The 7145-nt window shown below is 36.3% G+C and overlaps 1 pseudogene; it reads right to left on the bottom strand.

Moving 5' to 3' along the window:
• Positions 1-1792: 1792 nt before the first annotated feature.
• LOC107295242 overlaps positions 1793-7145 on the bottom strand; it is a 23974-nt pseudogene continuing 18621 nt past the window's right edge.

Here is a 7145-nt window from a genome sequence, read left to right as displayed (position 1 = left end):
CTAGACTAAATCCCATCCTTGTCGCCAGTGTTAAGTCCGGAGATAAATGGCAATGGAGGCAATTCATGTTACAGAACAGATCTTTATTCTCTCTCAGTCACAACTACTAACCAACAAGAGCAGAGGCACGCAGGCCTCTTTTTATACTCCCAGATCCCCGGGCAACCACAACCAATAGCAAGCACTCTTTTCCTGCCTTGCGCATGTGCGCAAGGCTGGCACCACTCAGTCTGGTCCCGGGCAGCTTTTGCAATGCCCGGGACTCTTGCAGCGTCCCAAGCCTGCTTCTGCAGGCTCAGGACACAACACTGTGAAAAATGGTCATAAGTCACTTCAGTGCAATTGCAACTTTGAACAGTTTTTTTGGGGGGGTGTCACCAAGTTTTTGACACCTTGCTAGTGGTACTCGAATATTGCCATATCCTAAAAGTGGTACAGTCAGTGAAAAGATTGAAAAGCCCTGTACAATATTTGAAATATATTTGTTACATCCTCTTTAAGCTTTTTTGTGATTTTCTGTCCCTGCTTTAGGTTGCAGCCCTAAGGCAGAGATTCGTTTAATAGTTTCTTGAAGAAGTTTAGTTTTGAATGCAAGGAGGTGTCAAAATTACATAATTTATGTTTTTCGCAAACATTTTATTTCTTTGTAAATTTGATTTGATACTTTCTGATTTTGTAAATATTTAGTGAAAGATGTAAATTTACTTTATACTTTCCAGATTTTTTTCTTCATTTTTGTAATACAGTAGTTTATCAAATAAACATTTTATATTCTTGAAATCTCCATAGTCCTATTCTTATCATATTAACAGATTTAAGAATCTTATAAAAGTATGCTCATAAATAATTAGAAAGCAGTGAATATTATACTAGGAATAACTATAATGCACCCGCAGAGGAAAAATGCATTGGGCCCCGTCAGTAAGGTTATTTCAGCTGGCGTGGTCCAGGAGAAGAGTCTTTTCTATTGTGGCTCCTGCCCTTTGGAACATATGACCCTCTGAGGTGAGATCAGCTCCCACTCTCCTGACCTTCTCTAAGGTCCTGAAGACCTGGCTTTGTCAGTTGGCCTGGGGGCCCAGTGGGAACAATATTATCTTTCATAGTGGCATTATTTTAATTGTAAGACCTTTCCTTCTGTTATAACACAGGGGTCCATTTTTCTTGCAAATAGAGATTATGCTGGAGGATAGCACCTGGTTTTGCATGATGCCAACTTTATATTTATTTCTCTTAATTAAAAGAATGTGAAGAAATACTTGGGGCAGGAAGGAAAAGTGATGCTAAAGAGGTATCTAGTAATACTTAAATAATAATACATAAAGGTCAGATTATGCACCCCTGTAGATTGTATTTTAAAGTGATCTGAATAGAACATTTTAAAGAAAGCAAATACTTGTCATAGATGTTTCTATCTGTTTCCACTGCTGCTGCTGCTTCTTGCAGTTGATTCAAAATTTAAACTGCTTGAAAATGTTTGGCTGTCTACAAGCATGTGTCTAGAAAGTAAAAACTACATTGCTAAGGAGGTGATCCCTTTAGGAAAAATTAAGAAACAGTGTTATAGTTTGGTATATTTCAAGGGAAGAAGCAATTGTCTCATTTAAAAAGGGATAGGCAACTAATCTGATATAATTAACTCTTGCATTGTTTAATTATGAAATTTGCAGACAAAATAAGCTTGTAACTCACCACCCTAATTCACTCATTAAAGGAATATTATATCCTATTCCTCACCAACTATATGAAGAAAACATTTAAGATAACTTTATTTCAACCATTCTCTTAAAATTTATGTAATTATGGTATCATTATTGCTTTCATCATTACACCAACAAAAAGGGAATGCACCACAACATGGCTGCAACCAAGGCTTCCAAACAATATTGTATACATCAAGTTGTTGGGGGACAGGTGTGAGAGTATTATGATGTTTGGCCACTACTGTTGCCATTTGACTTATGACCATGTTAAACAGAGGTTCAGAAGCTGGGGACAAGGGGTTGGTCTCTGAAAGATCATGTGAAAGATCAAAAAGCAAAGGAGGGTTATGATGGGTTACTTCATCACCGAAACATTGACACATTTTAATTCCATAACAGGCTCCGGCTGCCTGGGGTTGAAAGTTTGGGGTTGAATTTTATTTCATTCGTTCATTCATTCATCCATTCAGCATTCATTCACTGAACCCAAGGCTTAGAGAAGCAGGGCAGCTAGTAGATGACAGATACCATTCTATACCCCAGTTCCATTATCTAAGCACTTCCTACCTCTTTTTTCTCTTAAGTATTTGCTGCTTAGAGTGGCTTTCTATTTCTGAGGCTAGACTGTTATTTTTATTTCATTCTTTACCCAGAGGGTCCCATGTATTTTTCAACCATCTTGGCTATGATTTTCTGTGTGACATCAGGAAATTGGGTTGATTCAATAAACTGTAGTTCAATTAAATATGGGACAATATTTCATGTGAATTCAGCTACTGCCTTATGGTAAGGATGGTCTTGAATTCCAACAGCATTGTCAAATATATTAAAATTACAGTTATAAACTTGGCTACGGAGTTAAACATCTTATAATTAGCTAGGATGATGGATCATTTTCAAAGTCAAGCAATATTCATATTTAGCAATTTTGTTGCTTTGAAGAAGAAGAATAAAAAGTTGTAGAACTGCAAAAGGGGAGAAAAAGTAATGTAGAGCTGCTCATAGCAAACAAATACTTTTGCCCTGCTTTTGGAAGGTATAATACAAAACTGACTTCTGTCTTACAGACAAATTAAGTAATCATATATGAGGCATAAAAATACATCTGGAATCCATTTTGCATTCTGAATTTGGTGGTTTGTTTGCAGAGCACATCTTCCAACAAAAATGATAGCCAAGCAATTTAAAAAAAAACTTTAAAAAGATTTTTTTAAAGGAAACTAAGTCAAACCTTACTGGTTGTTTTTTTTGCGCAGAACCACAAAGTAACTGTGTAGAATGAAAAACTCCCAAGATAATAATGGCAAACCTTGGAAGAGAAACAATATCAAGGAACAAACCTGGGCTGTCTGATCATCTCTTCACAGCTCAAGCCACATTTACTGTGTGCAAGCATGAATCTAAGCATATTAAATAAAAAATCAAGCTGTACTGAATGGCACTTTCTTAAAAGGAAGATGTATAGTTGTGTCTATAGGGGTGTACAGTATAGGGGCATGCAAAATAACATCATATTGGCATTCCAAGTCAAATTGTGGCACAGAAGTTACATGGCGTGGCAAGTGCTTAAATTGAGGAAAAGGAAAGTAGAGTTTGTACTTTCCATTTCTTTCTGTCTCACACACACATTCACAGAGGCACAAAAAGATATTTAACCAGAAAAGTACAGCATATATTCAAGGGAGACAATTTATACTTACTCTCTTTCTGGTACCAACGCACTGCATGTAAATGTGACACTGCATGCTCTGAGTGTTGAACTTCTTCCTGCAGTAAAGGTTCCCATCAATTATCCTAGCAAAAAGGAACAATACAGCAAGTCTGTGAAAGGGTTATCTCTGACTGATATAGCTGCCAAACGCTTCAAGGCAAAGTCTAAGAGATGTCTTTGTTGAAAATTACAAGGACTATAAGGGGCAGAGAAAGGGAATGCAAAAACCATTAATTAAGGTGACCAACTTTTTTACAATGAAAAGTAGGACACAAATAAATTGAAGAAAAAAATATCATAAATAAAAGAAACATTTTATTCAGTGCAACAATAATAAAGAATACACTATAATATGATAAATGCATAATAAAAACATTTGTAACAATAACATTTTATATTGTAATTATGCTTACATGCCTATTATTATTTAAATGAGTACTTTTCCATTGAATGAATATTTTTTGTCAATGTTTCATCTTCTAACAATATATTGGAAATATCTGAACAAGAAATATCCTTCATATTGAATTTTACGGCAAGTGCTGCAGCTAGAGTATCAACATTCAATCTCGGTTTCTCACTTTTCCAAAAATCATTAGCAATTGAAAAAACCCTTTCAACTGCTGCATTAGTTCCAGGGCAGCACAATGTAAATTGAACAAGAATAAATAAATTTTCACATGGAATATATACATTTTTGAAATGGCTGAATATTTCCACCCATCTTTTATCAATTTCAATGTGTTTATTTTCCCATTGTATTAATTTTTCAGAATTTAAAAATACATTGTCTATTTTAATGTCTGGCATTTATTTAGATAAAAACTCAACACAAGATTCAATATCTGTCCAATATACTTGCAATGAAGTCAAAAAACACCATTGAAAACTGTTATTTCCTGTGATGTTTGTTTCAGACCATTCTTCGATATATTGAAAACATGTTTGGTAAAAATTCTGCACTTCTTTGATAAACTTTTCCGTTATGCCCGGATTTGATTCCTTTAAGTCTGACAATTTTCTTTTTATAACTAAAGGAAGAAATTTTTCTTCAAATTGAGTTTTATATTGAAGGATAAAGTCGTTCAAAATAAGACTAACTTCTGTAGCTGAAATGTGTTCACCTTCAATCTTTTGAATCGTTTTGTGAAAAATAGATGCTTGGTTATGTACAAAATACATTAATATCTCAGATATTTCATTATTGAAAAACGATTCCAGGATTTTAGGACATTTGTCTAAACTTAAAAAATATGAACAGAGAGGCTCAAATAATTGTAGAACACGCTCTATAGCAGGTGTTAGAGCAAGCCATCTGACTTGAATATCCTAAAAAAAATTTGTATTGAACATTCGCTTCTTCACAAAATTGTTTTAAAGTAGCCACACGAATAGTAAAACGACTAAAATACAAATAAATTGTAGTTATTATTACTTCTACATCAATTGGCATGGCACATGACGCCGTGTTGATTGCATTTGAGAAAATATGTGCATTACAACCTATTCCTAGTATTTTCTTTTGGAGTAAATCTTGTAATTTTACATACACATTATTCAGTCCTTTGCGTCTTCGCCCACCAAAATTTGTGTTTGTATTATCAACTGTTAGTGCAACAACTTTGGATTTCAAATTGTTTTCATTTATTACTCTGTATAGATGGTTTGACAAAATTTCAGCAGTTTCGCCCTCAATGGATTCTAAATTTAATTTTTTTACTTGAATGCCCTTGGTAACATTAAAATATCTTACTAGTATTGGATACAATTTAGTTTCATTATGATTGGATGCATCAGATAAAACTGTTACAAATGCTGCAGTTTCCAAGTCTTCTGTAAGTATTTTGTCACAGTAATTTTTAAATACTGATTTAATAGTAGCCTCACATTTTGTCCTGGTGAATGAAAATTTAGCATCATGAAACTTTTTCAATAATTTAGTTGTACAATCCATACTACGAAAACTTTGATTGTGAATTATGGTATGGCATGGAATGCAAATGTTCCCTCCATTGCAGCTAACTGTTTTTCATCTTCAGAATACTTTGAAGTTTTAAAAAAACTTGTTACTTTACAACTGGAAGCAGATGCATCTGATGATTGCTTATGTTTCTTGGTGGTCAAGTGTTTCGTAATAGCTGCTCTGCCCCCAACTGCAATACAAAATTCTCCGCTGCAAATATTGCAGAAAACAATGTTATCCTTCTTTGATGTGATGAATGGAAATTCTTTATTCAATTTATTGTTGAAATGGCATTTCCTCTTTTTTGATTTTTCCATCCCTAAATGGAAGTTAGTCTCCTCCAGGTATCTTTGGGACTAACTAGGAGATGGTGTAGTTGGGTAGCAGGGAGGGGTGCAAAGTTCCTGCCAATTCACCTTCGCTGCAGACAACTTGCATGGGCAAAGTTTGCCAGCCGGGTGTTTTGGTGCGCTCAGCAGCAATTCCTATTGGCTTTCGAAAGCCAATAGGGGGAGTAGCACAGCTCATGCAAACGTTTTTTAAAAAACCATCAAAAAAGGTGCCAGAATGCCGTTCTGAGCGTTCTATGAGAAAAAAAAGCCCTGCAGATTAGTCTTCAAATATCGAAAAGGAGGACATGTAGGAGGACACTTTTCGAGGGAGGACAGAACTTACAAAAGGAGGACTGTCCTCCCTAAAGGAGGACGGTTGGTCACCTTACATTAATGCCAGTATTAGCATTTATTTATTTGAATCAGGTTCTTTTTTCCTAATAACAGTTTTCATTATTTTTTCCAGTTTCATGGATAGTGCTCATAGATTTGTTGTAATTACATAAAAGAGGACTATGAACTTGTGCAAAAACTTGATGTAGATTATAAAGCTTATAATGAATGTGATTGAGGACAATAAATAGATTAAAAATGTTGGGGGAATGCATACTCACACCTAGAATACGTGAGTTGTTATAACAGTGAAATTCTCTTTTGTTTTAGATATACCTAATTTATAGAGATGCCAAGACATGTTACTAAAGAAATGTGTGAACCAGGACTGCCTGCAAAATTCACCAGGCAGTTCATCTAGGGCAGGAGTGTCCAACTCAATTTCATTGAGGGCCGCATCAGCATTGTGGTTGCCCTTAGGGGGCCAGTTGAGTGTGGTCAGGGTGGTTGCAGCCAACTGGGTGGGGGTGGCCAGCTCAACATCACTGCATTGGGGCACCTCGGGGGTCTAGGCATGGCTGGGGGGATCCAGGGGTCTCCAGCAGAGGAGGTTGGGTCCAGGGCAGGTGCCAGGGCCTGATCCAACAGAGGAACCTCCTTGACCCTCTCGCGCTGGATGGCAGTGCGGGCTGCACAAGACTCTGGGTGGTGGTGTCTGGTCTGGCTTTTGAGCTCCTGGGGTGCTCTTTGGAGGATGAGCTTCGAGGGTGGGGGCCAAGCCCATAGGGGCCCATCGCATATCTGGCCTGTGGGCCTTTTGTTTGACATGTCTGATCTAGGGTTTATATGTCCCACAGTAATGAAACAAATTCATGAGCTGAATGCTGAACAATTCCCAGCAGTCATTCTATCTGGTTCTTGCCATCAATTATTCTTTTGGAAGAAATAAAATTTAAGTCCATTAGTTGAATTAATCTCAGTCTTGATCAGTGATACCTTGACAACAAGTTCAGATCAGAACAAAAATATAATATTACACATATTGCTCATACTGGTGCATCATCTCTGAGAACAATGCTAAATAGTGACAAGGATGTATCATT

Source organism: Protobothrops mucrosquamatus, unplaced genomic scaffold, assembly GCF_001527695.2.
Source record: "Protobothrops mucrosquamatus isolate PMUCROS unplaced genomic scaffold, P.Mucros_1.0 scaffold2279, whole genome shotgun sequence".
Lineage (NCBI taxonomy): Eukaryota > Metazoa > Chordata > Lepidosauria > Squamata > Viperidae > Protobothrops > Protobothrops mucrosquamatus.
Note: the sequence above shows the minus strand (reverse complement) of the source record. Positions and strands in the feature narration are given on the sequence as shown.